Genomic DNA, 21,197 nt, shown 5'->3' with positions numbered 1-21,197 from the left:
GTTTTGTCCAAATGATGTTGTTCCTTGCTGTGCATAAGTTTTCAGTTTCAAATGATGCCTAAAAGATGATGTATAAATTTTATCTATGCTAAGAATGTTCTGTTTAGAAAGTCTTTTTGCCAATGAGTTCAAAGCTATTCCACACATTATCTTCTATCAGGTTCAGTGTATCTGGTTTTACACTGAGGTCATTAGTCTAGAGCACTTTACTTCTGTGGTAAATTTTCTAATTTTAAGAAATTTGTTGAAATTCAGTCATCCTTTAGTGGAAAGCTCTCTCTGTTCCATACATGTGCTAAATTTTGAAGCTGTTTCGAGAAAAATGTGTGCATGGCCAAGAGAGGGGAAAGGATGGAAAGAAATATTCAAATACACATCATCTTGCTTTGAGATTCATATTGCTCAAGAGATATATACTCTTAATATTTTTCTGTGACATAGTATAGATATATGCAGTGAATCATCCCTCTTCTCTGGTTTCATTATGAAGTTACATAGTGCTTTGGTTCATAAACAGGTCAGTGGAAATCTATGGCAACATCAGATAAGGTCACAAACATGAGTTATCTTTAAACATCTCTGCCCTCATGATACCGTATAAATGTACATAACCACAAGGAAGGAAGAAGAAATTATATGGCATGGCTGTGGGGAGAAGCTTGCTTACACTAATTGATATGGCATCTTAATTGTAGGGAAATTTTTCTGGACAGGAGATTCTGCACTGTGTAAGCAGAAGACAGGCACGGGGGGGCCATGTAACATCTCTTCCTACTTTCAATTGTGAATGCAATGCACTGTAACCAGCTGCTTCCAGTTACTCCCGCTCACCACACTGCACTGATGGACTATCATACCCTGGAACTGTGAGGCAGAATCAACCCTTTCCCCTCTAAGGTGTTCTTGTCAGTCTTTTATTATAGTATCAAGTAAACAAACTAAGACATCACGATTATCCCCATATCAAACCTTTTCATGGAACTCTTAAAAATAGTTTTAGAGAACACAAACCTATTTTATGTTTGTTTACAACAAAGTGAAACCCTTATGTTAAAGAATTGAGTCTGAATTACTTAGTAATATATACATGGTATTTTATATGTGTTTATGTCTTAAGTCTTACCCCTAGTGTTTTGTATTACACTTTATGTAGCCATATTAAAAGTCCTAGGGTAACAAATGCATTTCATTATAAGAAATATTTAGTGAACATATATTTAAGAGAAAGATAAAGTGAAACTTCATTGTATATCCATGTGTCTCATTTGTGACAACTGGTCATTTTTCCACTAGTCACTGGCTGAAAACTTAACTTGGTTCTCATGGCATTGTGGTATACTCCACATGCCTACTCCACAACCTTTTAGAAAGGCCAAAACCAATTTTTTCTGCTTATTTAAACATAATTGTTCACAGGAATTGTTAAATTCCTGTGTTCATGAGACAAAAAACTCCTGAAAAATACAATTTACATTTTCATATTGGACTTGAGCATGGTTTAGGCTAAAACTTAGTCTTCTGCTTAAACAAACAAACAAAAAAACCTCACAGACTAATAGAAAATACTCGATTTTTCCAAAACATAAATAAATGATAGTTAGATAAATAGATGATAGATAGACAGGAAAAAGATGATAGATGGATGTCAGATAGATCCTTACCCATGATAATCAGTTTGATAAGCAGAAATACCCAGCACGTAGTGGTAGGAACTCTCATGTAGATAGTCAAAACGAACAACGGTGCTGCTGAAGCTTGACATTGTTAAAACAACATCACCCAAAATACCCTGTTGTTGTAAAAATATAAAAATAAAAAGGTAATGGTGTCTTTTACCTTGCTGGGTCCGCACCGAGGTGCCCCAAGATATCTGCTAGATATCTTGGTGGAAACACATTCCAGCTGCACACTTTCCTACACTCAAACCTTCGCAAAAAAGAACACACAACACAGTAATTTTTGACCCATTTGTAAGATATAATTGCCCACTTAAACATACAAAGCCTGGTACCATCCATCCCTTAGGAACATTAATAACAACCTGTAAATACACAGAGCAGAATCTTAATATCACCTGCCATGGCTTCTTCCCTCACTCCATCTCCTGTCTCTCCTTCTCTTCCAGTCTCCTCCTCTTCCTTCAAACTTCTCTCCCGCCCATCCTTCCTTCTCCTCCAATGACAGATCTCCTTCTATTCTGTACCTGCCCTTCACCTGTACTTTACAAATTCAATGGGGAGAAGGTTCTGGTGAAGTACCTGATTCCTGAGTACATGACAGGGCAGCTGTCCTTGGGGCAGTGGAATTAGCATCAAAACACAGTAACTTCAGGGCAAACCACACAATACCCATTCAATTTGTGTGTTTCCTCACCTCAAGAAAGAAAAGAACAATTACTTAAAAACTCAAGACAAGGCCCTTTCAAACTTCTTTAGGAGAAATGAATTACAGGCTATAATAAGTAAGCCATTTTCATTGTATAATTTTATGATATTTTTTATGACTTGTGCCATCATCAGCATAACCCAATTTAGGTCACTAGCATCATGTAAAAATGTTTTGCTTTTCCTTTCTAATTTCTGTTCTGATACCCAATGTCATCATGAATCACAGCACATAGGTTTGTTTCTCCTCAATGTTTAACATACACAGACTCATAATATATTAAGCTTGTTACATTGGACTTACTCCATGTAACATAATGTTTTAAAGTTTCATTTATATTATAGCACACATTAGTAGCTCATTAGTTTTGTAAATTCTATGAGTACAACATTTCACTGTATTGTAGCCAAATTTTGTTTATCCATTTACAAGTTCAGACAGTTTTCCAGCTGGGACATATCTGGGATTGGGGTACATAATGTGAAATTCCGAAATAATCAATAAAAATATTATGTTGTACAAAGTATGTACAGGCCATCGTCTAAATATGTGTTTTTATGTTTGAACTGATATAACTTAACCTCAGATACCATTTTCAGTCACCAACCACTTTGTGTTTTGAGAGAAAAATCTCTTACTTGGCCTGCTACTCATTGAATAGACCAAGCTAGCCAGGCAGCAAACATCAAGTTCCACATATCTATGTCCTCCCAGCATCAGGGTTGCAAGTGTACACCATCAGATAGGGCTCAGGCCTGCTTGTGTTGTAAGTTTGTAGCCAACCATGCCATCTATTGATCCCCAAGATTATTCCTACATGAATCAGAAGATGGAACACAACTTTCTTTTGCAATTTGAAAGACAATTTGTTGAAAGTATGACTCAATCTGGTTGGAAATATCTTTTAATCCTTTTTCAAAAGCATCTCACTACAGAAGTAGTAGGCAATTCATGGACTTTCCTTTCTAGTCAATAGATACATTCTTGGGAGTATCATAAAGTTCTGGTTAGTGTGGACATGAAGTACGTTTTGAATAAACTACTAGGAATCATTGTGTTTTCATTAATTTAAAAAATAATTTAATATTTTCTGTTAAAATATAGCTTAAATTATATTGTCTGTTACATGGAGATAGTCTTAACATTAACTTCACGAGTGTTTGTATGTTAATAATGTCATGTTTTCTTGCCAATTAATGTAAATTACTACTCTGAAGGAAATGAGCTATGAATTTGTAAAATAGCTCTTAGAGAAACTTAAATAGGTTTCTTTGATTGTTTTGTTGTTATTGATTGGTTGGCTTTACCTCAGACTAAGTATCCCTTTAAAAGTAAATGCTTTTTAATTTTTGTGGACTGTTGATAAATTTCAAGAATCTTTACACTGTAATTTTGAACAATTTTATTCAGTTTACCAATTTTGTTTAAAGATATGCTAAGCTACTGGCTCTGTCAAAATAATAATTTTTTGAGAAGTACATTTCTAGGCACGGTAATTGTGTGTATGTGTTATATAAGTAATCTTATGAAGTTTCCGGTTTAGAGGAAGCATGTGGCACAGAGGAAGAGCACATGCCTATCTGTACCTAGTAGTTCATCTCAGTTACATTCCAGGAAGCAAATGAAGGGGCATTTTACATCTACCTGACCTAGGGCTTTGCACTCAGATCATTCTGTGTACATCACATGTTAGCATCAGTTCGTAGGGAAGTAAGAGATACATAGGATATCGAAAGAAGAAATGTTCAAAAAGTAATATTGTCATCATTGCCAAGGAGTCATTTTCTGCCTTAGGAATATACTTTCTAAACAACTAACTAAGACACTGGAATTCTGACTTGTACAGTGGATTTGTCAGGTTTCTCTAAAGAGAGAACTGAAAGTGGGGGGATTTCTTAGATGGGTGCACAGCCAAGGGTCCAGGTAGACCCATCAAAGCTGTCTAATGAGAGTTACTACCAGATGCACTCAGACTGACAACGATTAGTCATCATACATGGGTAGTGAGGACTCATTAAAATTTCTTATTCAATTGCTGTATTCTTTTGAACATGAATAAAGTCTACTAAGGATAATTGTATCAATTTTGTTTTGCTCCTTGCTACAGTGATTGACATACAGCAGCTTGAAAGAAAATGCCTTTTTAAAATTGTACAGTTTATTTATTTACATTTCAAATGTTATCCGGTTTCCTCTCTAAAAACTCCCTATCCCATTCCCCTTTCCCCTTCTTCTATGAGGATGCTCCCCTACTCAATCGCCCCCTCCCACCTTTCCGCTCTGGCATTCCCCTACATTGGAGCATCGAGCCTTCACAGGACCAAGGACCTCTCCTCACATTGATGTCCGACAAAGCCATCCTCTGTTGCACATGCTGCCAGAGTCATGATCCCTCCATGTGTACTCTTTGGTTGATGGTTACTCCCTGGGAGCTCGGGGGAGTCTGATGGTTGATATTGTTGTTCATCCTAAGGGGTTGCAAACCCCTTCAGCTCCTTCAGTCCTTTCGCTAACTCTTCCATTGGGGTCTCAGTGCTCAGTCCAGTGGTTGGCGCTGAGCATCTGCCTCTGTATTTGTCAGGCTCTGGCAGAGCCTCTCAGGAGATGGCTATCTCAGGCTCCTGTCAGCAAGCACATTTAGCATTTGCAATAGTGTCTGGGTTTGCTGTCCACATATGGGATGGATCAACTACACCAATGGAAAAAAACTCTACCTTGAACTTTTCAGTACTTTGCTTTCTGTACTAATTATCTAAATGATTAGTGAGATATTGAGAACAATGAGTCAGAACCTATTTATTCTATCCTATCCTATCCTATCCTATCCTATCCTATCCTATCCTATCCTATCCTATCCTATCCTATCCTATCCTATCCTATCCTATCCTATCCTAAAGTCGAAGCCTTCCTCTATTGGTTCGGCTGGCCTGGTACTCACTATGTAGGCCAGGATATCCTCAAAAGTAACAGAGATCCAAATGTGCCTGTCTCCCAACTTCTGAAATTAAAGAAAGAAAATACCAAGCCTGGATCAAAAGCCCATTATTTTTTTGGTTATTTTGGTTACCTATTTTCTATATCTGTATTCTTAGTTGTCAGAGTTTAAGATGTTTGTTTCCTAAATCTGCTTTTAGAAAGTTTTTCGAATTACCTTTCAGTTGTAATAAATTGGCAAATTTAGCTGCCCATATTTGATGAGAAAGAAATTTAAATGGTCCCTGTGAAATCAACTGAGTGATATAAGCTTAGCCATTTAGAAGTTTTTGTCTACTCTCAAATTTTAATGAAGAAAGTTAAGATTGCTGAATGAAAGTTATTTTGCCTTTGCAAATTGCTTTTTCTTATAAGACTTATTTATTTCTGTTTTTTACTTATGTCTTTTTTGTCTCTGTGTCTGTCTATGCACTGTAAGTGTGCAGTGCCTATGAAGCCAGAAGAGGACATCTGAAACGATGTGGAAACTTGGATGGTTGGACAGTTTTTAGATACTGTAAGTGCTGTGAATAGAACCCAGGTTCTCTGGAAGAGTAGTCATAGCTCATAACCGTAGGGTAGCATGTCCCTGAGAACTGTTGAAGATGGAGATGATATTTAATATCCATTCAATGTAGAGGAAGTTCTGTGTTATCAAAACTTTAGATATCAATAGCAACTGTTGTCATCATCTGACATCAATATTCCTAACAATTCCAGTGATAGGTAACTTAAGTACCTATCCACTCTACAGCATCTGACAGATATATACGTAACTGATACAATGAACTAGCCTCCTGACTCCAAATGCCAGAGAAATGGGAACTTAAAAATGAATTAATATGAAAAATATAATTCTTTTCTCTGAGAAAGTTTTGAAGACATATCATGTGATATTCATTTGCTAGTCTTTCTTACTTCTTTTCAGTAAAAGTTGATACCTGTCCACACCAGGCACTTGGCTTGCAAGTTTTACTGGGTTTGTGAATTTGTATGTGTCACTGCTGATCTGTGAAATGCATCTCACCAGATGTCAGTTTATTTAGTGAGGCTAGAAAGGGATCCATCAAGAAAAAGATCTAAAGCAGTCTCTGCCTTTCTTCAATGGAATATTCACATTCCTACAGTTGTATTTATTTCTTTAATTTCTTCCCCTTAGTGACTTAAAATTCTGACATTTTGGCTGATTCGACTTGAAATGTCATTTTCTAGTATCTGCAAAGTGATTGTTACAGGCTGTGAGCCAGATATAAATTTTCTGGGCATAACAGCTACATCCTGCCTGTCCCTTTATATACAGTTCATTTTATTTTCTTGTGGAAATTCTAACTGGAACAGATGTGTCCAGTTCCAGTCTAAAAATAAACATTATTTTTCTCTCCATTTCCGTGTGTCTCTGCAATGGGGATAGGGACATCTGAATTTTGGCATGACCCATTCGGGGAGGTTCAAATAAGTGTCAGCTTATGGAGGAAGAGGTCAAATACATTTAAATAGCCAACTCTTCCTGGCAACCTTCCAAACAGAGCATGCTCAGCTGCATTGCTGACCGTGGAGGGGTACACATTGCTGCCCTGGTGCTTCTCACATGTGCTTTTGAACTCTAACTAAAGGTTGTGTATTTCACACTGTGGCTCATTTTCACACCTTCAACAGACAGAAAAGCATATTCAAAATATTCAGATCCTGGTCTGTGTGAACCCAAACTGACTCACTGGTGAGAATCTTTTGTCCTTGCCCACTTGTGTTTCTACACAAAAAGTAGGGTTTCATCCCTTTGTAATACTTGCATTAATAACTGCTAATAGATAACAAGGATCATCCTCCACAGCCCCAGAGAGATACTTTGGCGAGGGCAATAAAATTGACTGTATTTCAAGCACATGATCATGTGAATGACATTCCTTCAGTGAATATTTCTCTAGTGCGTAATCTCTGAAGCCCACTCACTTCCTGTTTTTCAATATAAACTTCAAAGAGTCCTTAAAATGCGACCCTGGTGGCCTACTGGTTAGGGCTGGTGCTCAGAAGATTACAAAAAAAACTTATTTTGTTAAATTAACTTTATGAAAGGTTTTCCAGTGATCAGTGATCAGGCTTGAAAACACACACGTTGTACACGATGAACAGATTTGTGTGTGTGTGTGTGTGTGTGTGTGTTTATGTATTTAAGTATGCATAGATATGTACATAACATGAGAAAAAGAGGTCATTAATTTGAGAAAGGGCAAGGAGGGATACATGGGAGAATATAGAAGGAGGAAAGAGAATGAGAAAATTATGTTATTACAGTACAATTCAAAAAATGAAAGGCATAAATTAAAAAGTTTACAACTGATTTGGATTTTCCACCCTATTTAATTTTTAAATGAATAAATCTACTTTATATCTTAATAGTATTGTACAAACAACAATTTTGTATGAGAGTTATAAACATACATAACCCCATTCTGTGATGGCAGCATTAGAATGTACCATCCACCTTACAGCACATGCCAGGAAGATGAGAAACTATGAATCCCAGAACTAATAACATCATGCCCATCCTAAAGTACTTCAGAACAGTAAAATGACACCAGTATATTTTCCAGGATTGAATTTGTGTTTAATGACACAGGAATGCGGGTTTCTTGGCTGTCTGATTTGAAATGCATAGCCATGCGTAGTGTTAAAATTAAAGTTTTAAATAGCACTGTTATCAATGACAGCTTACAGCAGCAGCACTGATATGGATATATAGTCGATTAAACTATTTATTTTGCCGGTGGGTAGGATCTTAATTCCTGGTGTTTTGATTTTAGTAAGAAAAGTAATCTTATAGTCATTCCTGTGGGTCTTGTAAAATCCTTCCAAGTGGAAAAGAATCAATCACATGATCAGAGAACAATTTAACTTCTATAGATAGAAGCTGTACTTGAAGTGAAATTTCTTACCTCTCTGCCACACATCAGCTGCTTTGCCTTGTGTTTTAAACAATCTGCCGATGTTGTTAATATACAACATGGCTCTTTTGTTGTTGTTTTTGGAGCAGTTCTTACCTTGCGCACAATTTGCATAGTATTAGGTTAAAAATATCAAGTCTCTAAATATGTAACAAAGCAATTATATATGATGTCCACATCTATTTGCTTTAAACTGGAGCGGGGAACTTTTTCTATTAAAGAAGTGATTAAACCAAATCGAAGATCACCTGGAATTGTTAAAAAATTCTAGCAGGCATTAAAAATATAGTCTCATGAATTTATGGAATGCTATGTTATCAGACCTTTTATGTCATAGGTCATTCATTCAGTCACTCACAGTAGAGGCAGGTAGCACTTGATGTGCTTTTAATAAAAAATAAGTGATGTTTTAATAAATGAGACTTTCAAATCATGGTGCATATTAGGATGCCATATGCATATTATACCATATATATAGGGTGTCTACAAGAATAAAAGTATCTCCAAATCTAATTCATGATACTAGCAAGAATATAAAAATTAATGGGTATGAATCGTTTAATTCAATAGGGCTACCGTGTTATAGACAGAAATAAGACAGAGCAATAAGTCATAGTTAATAATATTTTACAGAATTTATGCTGTCTCAGCTGGAACTCAACCATTTATTGCCTATGACTTGGGAAATGACATTGCTGTGGATCTTCCATCTATTTATCTGCAAATGTAGTGGCAAGTATTACGCATTCTGGCTTCCAAGGGTAATGTAGATATTAAAGAAAAGCCTTTATTGAAACCTCTGAGCCCAGTTCCCTTTCAAAATACCCCTTCCAAAAATTCAAGTTATTACCTACTATTATTATTAAGTCACATTCTTAGGAAAATTTATTGGTAGGTCAAACTCAATTTTACTTTAATTTCTATAAAAAATTACACAGAACTATTAAGCTAAAGAATCAGACAGGACCACAGATATATCTGATAATATGGGGGGCAGCAATTAAATTAAACCAGGAGAAACAATTTTAGAAGACACAACGATGTAACTAAAATTTCAATATATTTAACTAACAATGAACATTTAATTCAATTGTTCCTGTACAATAAATATATTTTATTATAAAATATTTTAAAATGATAAATAAAAGTGACCATAGGAGTTATTCTGTCCTGAAGTATCATTTTAATTGTTTAGCCAAACCCACTACTTTTTATAGCTTTCTTTAAGCTAAGCAACCTAGAGCAGGATGATTGGAAAATATGTTTCCAACTATTGGGTATCGACTGTGCCAGCATAATTATACTCATATGATCTCCAAGCTTCACTTTAAATGCCATCTCAACTTTCATATTTTTCTGATATTTCAATTTCTGCTAAATTTTTCCTATTTTTTCATCTCATCTCCTTAATATGGTATATATTGTCTTCTTAATTTGGAGGGCATGGTTGTTCACGTTTTTATTTCACACAAGTATATATTGTATTGAGCATTTTTCTCTAGCTGCTACCCACTCTCTCAACTCTTCCCCTTTCTATTACTTCCTTTATTAATCTAGAATGTTTTCCATCTGCCTTCATGTCATAGACACATACCTAATCTTATATGTTTACAGAAAATTCTAAGGAGCATAAATGGAATAAAAGAGACAATATCTGTTTTAGGAGACAGGATTAATTTTGATAGGATTTTCTGCGTTTTCATCCATTTCCTCAAAACAATATAATTGCATTTTCTTTACAGTTTGAAAATATACATATCCTTTTGTTACATACTTACTTTCTTGACCCTAGATACTAATGAGGTTTTAATGAACTCTCTAGTTCCAGCATTTCATTTTTTCATATGTAATATAAGAAAGTATATCTCTCTCTTTGTCTCTCCTTGAGCCTAAATTTCTATCTCTCTTTTTCTCTATCTGTATGTATATGTTGTTGTTGTTGTTGTTGTTGTTGTTGTTAACAGCTTAACTAGTTCCAGAAAGTGTTCAGATCCTCAGATACCCTCTTAAATGATGAATAACACTGCCAACCTAAATTTTTGTCTTGGAATGTGGAGATGGGCTATCACCAGAGACAGAATAGAAACATATGATTTGTTAGAATACAATTTATCTTTGTTTTATTCAATACATAAAAAAATAAATACAACATCTCCCAGTATATGAAAATAATTTCCGTGTATATAAAGTATTTTCAAAGAACGTCATTTATAATGACGTTCCCTTTTAAGGAACAAACACTGAGTTATGACCACTTAGTGAATTCAGAGATGGATATAGATGGCAATTGTGTATTGTCCCAGTGACTTGGAAAGCTGATGCAAGAGGCCTTGTACATCTAGATGTTCTGAGCTGTAGTGTACACTCTTAGCATCTTATGTAAGTTATTTAATTTTCCATCTTTCTTAAGACCGAGAGAGAGAGAGAGAGAGAGAGAGAGAGAGAGAGAGAGAGAGAGAGAGAGATATGATGGATCACCTAAAAAGGGGCAAATGATCTGAATCAAAAGATCAGAAACTCTGAGAGTATGAGAGGTTTTGGATGTCAGTGTAACGAGTGTGAGTGATGTTGTGCTGACCCTGGCTGTGATCCCTGGAGATTGTTAGCTTATGTGATATGACTCTATGGAGCAAACACACCCATATAGTGAGATAGGAGTCACTGACAAGAGTGTCAGCCCACCATAACTAAAGAGGGTCCCAGTGAGGAAACTTGGAAGAACAGATGTGGTCCTCTCAAGAAAAAGTGTAGCCATAAACATCTTCCAGACATACCTAGAGATATCTGTAACGTAACTTTAGTCCAGCAACATGGCAACTCTGGCAAGGGATCACATTCATAGAGCTAGATCCGAGTGATGTGGCTGAAATGACACTTATTTAATCCCTCCACCTGGAATTCAGACATGTCATTAGTATATATCCTAAAGATATTCCAAACAATACAGATAAGGTTAGTTTGTAAAAGGAATCAGCCATGTTTAAAAGCAAATTTATGTAGAAGGACAGACAAAGTCATGAATCAGAGAAAGATGTGACGGAATGAGTCAGAGATAGGATGAGACCAACTCTCATGAGAACAGCACAGGAAAAGGAAGCTACTTAAAAGCAATCCAGGGAGAGAAAGGGAGTCAGTCAACTCAGAATCAGTGCAGTGAGTACAGTGCAGTGAAATGGAGTTCATCCTTGAGTTCATCCAGTTCAGTGCAGGTCAGCAGGGATAGTTAATGCCAGAGAATAAGAAGGAGCCGAAAGGATAGAAAAATTGCCAGAATTAGGTGAAAAAAAGTTACTTTTCAAAGTGTCAGCTTCAGCATCTGTGAAACAAGGGAGAAAAATCCTACCCATATCATACTTGCCTTATTTCAGAAGTAAATAACTGCCACTGTCCTTACCTTATCCTTAAGTTTTTTTGAGATATCAATTACCAACCAAATGTTATTTATAAATCATAAAAATCTAAATACTCTTATCTTTTAGGAATGGATATCTTTTAAATTAATAGATGATAAGAAATTGATACTCATAGGTTAGGCTGTAGAAACAGTTCATCATTTCAGGCAAGTCATGTACGTGTGTGGAACAAAATTCAGATCCTAGAAATTCATGTAAATAACATTTATGGAGATATGGCTTCTCTGCTATAATTACAATCTTGAAATCTAAAGACTGGAGATCTCTAGAGCAAACCAGCTAAGGTAAGACTTCTCAGGGAATTATGGATGTCAGGGAGAGATCCTGCCTCAATGAATAAGGTATAAGAATTAATAAAGATTACTACCATCATAAACCCTGGGTCTTTACGTGTACCTGTTTATGCATACCCCTACATACAACCCAACTCATGCAATGTTGTGCATACATACGCATGCACATCATACAAAATAGGGGAGGGGGTTGCAGGGTTGTTATAACAATTACAATGAGTCAACTTATATCTTTTATAATAAATATTATTATTATACATTCCTTAGAAATGTATACATCTTGATATTTTTGCAGAATATCTTATATGACTTTTTATAACACTATAAGCTAGGCTGGTTACTGTTATTATTAAGTTTACTCATATAATATTATATCATGAGGCTAAATGGATGTAAATGTGCTATTGTACTGTGGATCCAGATGTTGCTATTTTCATGACAGATAAATACATTCCTGCCACTTGGGAGAGCAATAGCACAAGAATAATAAATATATACATCAGGATTTCCAGGCATAAATTTTTCTCCAGAACAGTTCCAGTAGGCATGCAAATAAAGTTTTAACAGGGCTTAGTGGAAAGTTAAAATTGATGCCAAGTGCCTGCTCTTACTACTAATATAAGCCATGAAATCTGAACCATATGTCAAGCCATTGGTAGTTTCTAAATGTGCCTACCTTCAGCTTCAATAAAAATGAACAGGAAACATATGCATGTGTCTGTCTTCCCACCCCTAGAGATAATAACTTAATTAATTTTGGTTGGGTTATGGGTTCAGTGGCCTAGGAGGAAAGGGAGGAGAAATGAGGCTCTAAAGTTTTAGAGATCCCGAAGTGGTTCTAAGGAACCAAAAAAAGTTTGTGAGCTGCTGCAGTAGCAATTGCTCTTGTTTTAAGACATCCACACTCAGATGCAGTAAGAACAGCTTTCCAGTCATTAGTGAGGCTGTTAATTCTGCAAAGAAACAAACCAAACCTCTATTGCTTTCTGTAAACAGAATTATCAGGGCAGCCCTAGGAAGCTTTACAGTAAGGTTAATGATGCATCAACTTCTTCAGTTAAAAACTTCTTCAAGAGAAACTTGACATTAACTGTGATAGGTTATTAATATTGTGTATAACTTTTAAATCAGTAGCAAGTTTCAAAAAAGGATGTTTGTTATAAACTCAATCATTACATTTTATTTGAACTGGTTGATTGAGAATGGAAACCCATCATATGAGGAACAATCCAGAGAGAAACAAGAATTATAAATTGCAATTATCCCTTTACTTGATTATTTGTTTTTAAGTTTATTATGCTTTCCAGTTTGCATCATTTGCGTGCAATATGTTGCGATTGGGAGGAGCTAAGAGATACATATGCTTTCTATTGGTTTTTGGAAATTGTATAACAATTTGCCACAACATTAACAAATTATCTAAAGTAAATACACAGAAATGCACAGAAAGTATATCTATAAAATACTAAGCAAAATACAAAATGAAGTAGAGATTCAAATGGAAACACTCAAAATTATATTGCAGCCAAATTTGGGGATATTAAGGTTGCTTAGTACTTTAATTTTAAATAGCGCTTATTTAAGGAGGTGGAACAGACTGTGTTCAAGTATCTGGTAGAATTTTATGATCTGTTAATAATTCTGACATTGATTCTGGATCATAAATTACACATTGCTCTCTGATAAATCATTTACATTTGCCTCGTGTTCGTTTTAAAACTAAGAGAATCAAGGAAAAGGAGATTTAAATAAATTTTCTAATATTTGACATTTGTTTGTGGCTAAGATAATTTCCAAGCATTTCTACTCATTGTTCCCAATCTGTCTGCCTTTCTGATGAAGAGCAGCTAAATATATGATTGCAGAGTTCAAGCCAAATTGGAATAAAGTTTTTCTTATGTATGATAGTTATTTCTGCTATAATTGATGAAAGACTGAATGCTAAGTTTCCTGTTAATCTGATGTACTGAAATGGTGTTTTCCTTTCAGGATTTACTCAACCTAGCAGCTATGGCAGGGGAGAAAGAGCTCTCTAACCTTTCCTTCCAGTCCCCATGGACATTCTCGAAAGCGTATCTATGCTGACCAATACAAACCCAAAGAAGGTAGACATTTAAGGTGCCAAGCCAGTTCCTGTATGCCTGAATAGTTTCACATTTTGAGGTCATACATCTGTGCAGAGTACTCTTCCTTTTGAACTGTGAGGTGTAAGAAACACACTCTCTGTTCTAAGATGCTCCAGACTATGCAGATTTCTTGGTGTGCCTTGTCTCCAACTCTTTATGATATGAACAGAAATGGTTTCAAATTGGTATATTTTTTAGAACACTTCCACAGCCACTGGACACCAAAGTCTTTCTTCCCTGCATTAGCAACTGGGATGTTAGGAAAGGATCACTTGTAGTCAACTGACTTAGAACATTAAGTCAGAAGTATGCATGTCTCTTGTCCCCATAAAATGAGGTTCAGCAAAAGTTCTGATGTAAGGGTGATTATAAATCTTAGGTGGAAATAAATATTCTCCCTGGAGTCAACAGGAGACCCTTCTTTTTTATTTTAGAGTGTTTTCTTTTAGTAACTTGTACTTGGAAATTCTGTTTCTTTGTGGCCTATGCATTTTTTTTTACTATTTTTTATATACAATGTATTCTGGCTTTGGTGGCTGCATATGGGATGGATCCCCAGGTGTGGCAGTCTCTGCTTGACCTTTTCTTCAGTTCTTTAGTCCTTCTTAGAAGGGAAAACAAAATACTCACAGGAGAAAATACAGGGGCAAAGAGTGGAACAGATAATTCTTTTATCAGCTTCACAGCCTTCCCTTTCTCAAGGACCATCTCCACCTGAGCCTCAACATATACAAACTCATCCTGTTAAGAAGATGTGAGAACATTTATTCTCCCTTCTGAATGAATCCCCTTTGCTAGCACAGATGTGTAGACCATTTACCAGGTAAGTTTAATATGCTTCAACATCCTCTTACTTAAAAGAAGGCTATTGTTTATTTAAAAGGTTGATGCAATGGGTTGAAGCTCTTGCCTGTGTCAAAGTAAGTGACTCTTGACTATGTTTCATTCTCTAGATAATAACTTTTATGTGTGTTTTGTGATATGATGGTGCTATTTCAACAATGAAGCCCTGTCGTACTGATCAGATTATTTTGCTACAGTTAGAGATATTTGGACATTTGTTTGCTTGTTTGTGAGAAGGTCATACAACACAGGCTCACATCAAAGTCAAAATTTAATTTAGGCAGTCATTGGAGGTCTGATCTTCCTGCCTATGACTCCAAAGCACTAGGATCACTTATTACTGAACATACATTACTGGTGTATATAAAAATGCTCACAGCATGCACAGCTGGGAGGATACAGTTGTCATTAACTAAGTAATATTTTTCTCTCTCTCCTCTTCTTATGCCCTCTGGCCTCTTTCTTTCTCCCACTGTATGTCCCACAAGTATGGAGGGTTCCATGAAGACCAGAAGGGAGAGCATCCCATGAAGAACAGAAGAGAGATCATAACATCCCCTGGAACTAGAATTAGTGGCAGCCTTCTTGTGTCCTCTCTCTCTCTCTCTCTCTCTCTCTCTCTCTCTCTCTCTCTCTCTCTCTCCTGTTTAGTGATAAAACAAGTCCCTTGGTTTTGTTTACTACAAAACTAAGATCTAAAATCTTCCTCAGCAAATGCGCATACTTGAGATTTCTTTCCTCTCCATTACTAGTGTACGTGAAGTGAATTAACTATGAAAGTACTTGTATTTTCTTTAAAATAATTCAATTAAGACAGTGCAATATCAGGTAAAAGGTAATATAAAATACAGCTTCATTTACTGCCTTATTCCAGAATACACAGTCCAGAGTAGGCAGGTTTATTTTATTCTGAAATTCATATAGCAGCCATCTCAGACTTCATCATCAACCTAGGTTTTCAATGTTGCAGAATGGTAATTCATTTATTATATTTGTATTTTAACTGATAATCAATTAAATGATGATTACTAGGGATGGGTGATTTGTGAAATCAATAATTTTGGATATACTATGTAGAACAGTGATTTTCAGCGACTTTTTTTTTTCTAATAGCCTTAGCAGAATTAAGAATGTAACCATCTGAGGGCACATTCTGGGCGCCTGTGCAATGTTCTAGAGGATTGATTCCAAACAAAATGGAGCCTGCATATGTGCAACTTAAGCATTATCACATTTGATATAAGTTATAGTCAAAGAAAAATCTGTCTACTATACAGGCTGGCCTTACGAGTTCATAAGGATTTACTATTTAATAAATTATAAGAAAATATACATGGAAATATCTAATCAGAGTTTAATTAGTTTATTATCTATCTTTGTGATACAGCTGGGAATAAGCAAGAACAAAACAAAAACAAGAACCAACAAATGACAACAACAGCAAAACAGTGTATTTTTAGAATACCAAAATACTCTAGGACTGATTGTAATGGACAATGGAAGACAGAACCATAAGAATTGTGAGAAATGTATCCTTAAAAACATAATGAGAAAATACTATCTGGGTTGCTTAATGAAAAATATAAGAAATTTCCACAGTAGACAAGGAGAAATGAGGGGAAGTCTGCTTAATCTTCCCAAATGGAAGAAAAAGTATAAATTGTTCATTAATTTGTTGCTGAAACTAAGCTCAAGAAAAAAAACTATAATCAAAATACAGAGCTGTACAGCAAATCTCTAAAGACAATTTATAGTAAAGTATTTTGCATCATACTAGCTTAATAAGAAAAAAATTAAGATTTTATAAATTGTTATATCTTACACAGTAACTTATACTCAAATATATGTTGTATGGTTTTGGATCTCTCCTCTTTGCCTCCCATTTCCAAAACTATCTAGTAAGTTAACCTTTTTTGATAGATTGTGAATACTATAATTATTTTTGCCCTTTCACTTCTTTCAAATGGATAAAGTAATTTGTAGTAACATGTTTGATTTGAATAATATAAGTAAAATTATGAAACAAATATTGAGAAACAAAATTTGCATAGTTATATACTACATAAATTGGAAATTTAAATATGAATCTGAGTGGAAAGCCAAGTAAGTAAAGTTCACATGAATGAACTCTGGCTGTTCATTTCAAAACTATGTAACTTAACCCCGTGGAACAATCCACAATTAAGTACTAATGAACTGAAATTGCTTTTTTTTCTATTTAAATACTTTTCCCTTTCATTATTTTTATTTTTTAATTATTTTCTTTATTTACATTCCAGTTGTTGGCCCCCCTCAGTCCCCCATCCCACAGCTCTTCATCCTATTCTCCCTCCCCTTTGCTCCGAGAGGGTACTCCCCCTCACATTAGGCCTCCCAATTCCCTGGGGCCTCAAGGATAAGCACATCTCCTACTTTGTCCAGACCAGGCAGACGTCTGCTGCAAGTGTGCCAAGGGCCTCCGCCCAGCCCATGTATATTTCTGGTTCCTGGCTCAGCCTCTGGGAACTCGCTGGGGTCTGGGTTAGTTAAGACTGCTGGTCTTCCTATGGGGTTGTTCTGGTCTCCCTTTCAGCTTCTTCAATCCTTCCCCTAATGCAGCCATAGGGATTCCTGACTTCAGTCCAATGGTTGGGTGTAAGTATTACCTGAAGACAGCCATGCTAGACTCATGTCTATAACCACATCATAGGATAGTATTGTCAGGCCTTGGCATCCCCGCCATGAGATGGATCCTAAGTTGGGCTTGTCATTCAGTCTCATCTCCATTTTCTTCCTTGACTTTTTTTTCCTTTTTTTTTCTTTTCTTTTCTTTTTCTTTCTTTTTTCTTTTCTTTTCTTTCTTTCTTTTTTCTTTTTTTTGACAGGAGCAATTCAGGGTCAGGAATTTTGACTGTGGGTTAGTAACCCTGTTCTTTCACTTGATGCCTTGTCTAAGAGTCCACCTCCGGTTAAGTTCATCTTAAAACTCTTCTTGCAGTGTCTCATTATGTTCTTCCTATTTGTAGATGAACTCTTCCTTACCCCAAGTTGCCTTCCACAGTTTTGATAGTTCTCGATACCTTTTGTTTCATCTAGGACTATTGTTTGTTCTACTTGCTTTCTAAGGTCATTATATTTCAGTGATCGACCTGAATATTCTTTTGAAAATAGTATTTTTGAGGGGCATTGACTTGCATAGTATAGAAAATGAAATAATCTGTAGTTCTGCTAAAATGCATATAAAGTGACATTGTTTATTCGTAAGGAAAGACGAACAGACTTGAAGGTTTTTCTCTGAAAATGAATGATAACTATCTGATAAGATAGATACATTTAACTTGGTTTGAAACACTACACAGAGTATACATGTATTAACATATTACAATGTATTACATTAACATGTATTATTATATTTATGCATCAGTTAAGAAGAAAGAAAAAACAAGGAGAAGTACTAAACCTTATATGTGTTACTAAGCTGGGTATTTATGTCGTATAAAGGAAGAGGACAGGAAGACAGATAGATAGACATAGATAGAGATTTGATTCAATTTTCAATTTGTACTTAGAGAAGACCAAAACCAATGAGTTAGAATAAGAATATATGTTGTCAATACTTTAGTGATGACAGTATAATGTTTATAATAGTAACTAAAGACTAATCTAATTAAAAACATAAAGCACGGTCTTGTCTATATAATTTGTGGGAAGTAAGGGGAGGGGGTGAAGAATGAACTATAGAAGCAAAGTAGACATTGTGTAGGTTTATTGTCTTAATTTGAGAAAGTGATTCCATCTAGAGATTTATCATAATACTGCTCAATACAGGGTATGTTGTCCAAGCAGTCCATCATTATATCTGTCCCGTTATGTTTAACCTTAGGCAGAATAATCTTTCAAGAGGAGCATCAAATTCAATAGGGACAGTGGAAACAGTTCAATTTACTTCTTTCCCCTGATAACTTATAAATGGTTTGTTAAATCTTATTTAGTGCTATGTAATCCTGCATCTTGATAGTTTAAATAAAGGGCATCATTATTTGAACGTATTAAGAAGAACAAAGTATTTGAAAGAACAGATATTACTTGAAATCTAGCTCAAACATTTATGACCAATATGATTTAAGTTTGAGGGTTCTGTAAAAATATAATAGTAGTTTTTACAGAGCTATTCTTGGATCCATGGGAGAGCCGTAAAACATAAGAAAAAGGACTAGTCAACATTAAGTACCCATTAAGTGTCAGAAAACACCATTTAAATTTTTTTCATGAGAAATTTACCAAAGCTGCATGTTTTATTGATATTTTAAACTATAAAGTAAATGATTATTTTATTTTCGTTTTTGAAAATGACCCAATAATTTTGGAATTATTAGTGTTTCCTTAGGGAATGTGACTGAAGGAATATGTGTATGCATCTAGGAAACATGCTTATCCCAGATAAATTATTTTTTAAAGATTATTTATTTTATATGAGTACCCTGTAGCTCTCTTCAGACACACCAGAAGAGGGCATTGGATTCCATTACAGATGACTGTGAGCCATTGATTGTTGGGAATTGAACTCAGGATCTCTGGACAAGCAATCGGGGCTCTTAACCACTGAGCTATCTCTCTAGCTCTTCCCCTCCCAGATAAATTCTCATACTTGCTTACATGTCATTTTTCCTTTAACGGTATTCTTAGAATCTCAGGTCCCAATACTCAAAATTTCACAAAAACCCAATAAATATTAATGTTATTGACTATAAAAATATTTAGAAATATACCATAGACACAGATAAGTTTTAAAAAAGAGTAACATAATACCATATACTTTCATCTAGGATAAATCATCACTAACATGTCTCTAATCTGTTTCTTCTAATCTGTTACAACAATCTTTAAATATTTCCCAGATATTTTCTAATAATAAACCTAAACAATATAGTTTTCATATGCAAAAATTCAATGACAGTGGAGGGTTTTGTTTGGTTTGTTTCTTTGCTTTCTTCAAGGAGGAAGGTTTTATTTGGGCTCTAACTTTGACAGGAGATAGCCTTAGAAATCCTGGGAGCAGAAGCAGGAACATGATCAAATTGGTTTTATTGTATCTGCATCCAGGAAGCAGAGAAAAGTCCTAGGCTATATAATCTAATGCTTTACCCAATGGCATACTTCCTCCAGTGAGAGGGTAGACCCTCTAAAGGTTCCAGTTGCTTTGGAAAGAGCACTGCAAACTGGAGACCAAGTATTTAAACTAATCAGCCTATTGGGACAATTCACCAAAAATCCATCACTGGACGACTGCAAGACAGGAAATTTTAGTGTTGGAAATGAAAAATTCATTGGAATTTTATTGAAAATTCTGAATCCAGTAGAATACAGTGGCCTACACTTGTAATTCCAGCTCCAGGGAGATAAAAACAAGCACTCACCAGCTAACCCATTTAACCTGGTCTGGGGTATCCACATGCCAAAATACAAGTTGGACAACTCCTGAGAAACAATACTTGAGGTTTCACTATTTCCTCTATAAACATGTGTGCCAATATGTAAATGTAATTTCATATATACATGTACTCATACATATATATGAACACATGTACAAACTACATCCCTAAATACACATACACACACACACACACACACACACACACACACACACACACACACACACACACACAGAGAGAGAGAGAGAGAGAGAGAGAGAGAGAGAGAGAGAGAGAGAGAAAGGAAACCGAAAAGTTTCAGAATCCTGTACTATATTTTGAGGTGTAATATCTCATTTATTTTAATATATAATCAATCTGTGGAAATTTTGCTTTATTCATCACATTGATTTTTAAAAACTATTTTTCAATTATTTTACAAAACGAGCTGCAAATTAGGTGCTTAATTGCTTCTTTTGCTTTGATAGAAGATAGGAAGAAACGCTATATGATGTCATCTATATTTTAGTGATATTAATGTTAATCACTTAAAGTGTGAGTCACCTCATTTCTCTTAAAATTATATATGTTTCCTTAGAAAGAAGCACATAATAAGCCAGACGAGATTGACCAGGAACATTCTGTTCCCCCAAACACACCTTAGCTTATTGCCTTAGTTTGTCTGTTGCTGTGGCAAACGATATGAGGAACGAGCAATGTGGGAAGGAAAGGGATCCTTTGACTTTCACTTCCGTAGCAATATTCATCATCAAACGAAGAAGTCAGGACTGGAACTCAAATGAGACAAGAACTTGGAGGAATGAGCTGATGC

This window comes from Rattus norvegicus, chromosome 4, assembly GCF_021556685.1.
Source record: "Rattus norvegicus strain SHRSP/BbbUtx chromosome 4, alternate assembly SHRSP_T2T, whole genome shotgun sequence".
Lineage (NCBI taxonomy): Eukaryota > Metazoa > Chordata > Mammalia > Rodentia > Muridae > Rattus > Rattus norvegicus.
The sequence above is the reverse complement of the archived record's forward strand: the minus strand, read 5'-3'. Positions refer to the sequence as shown.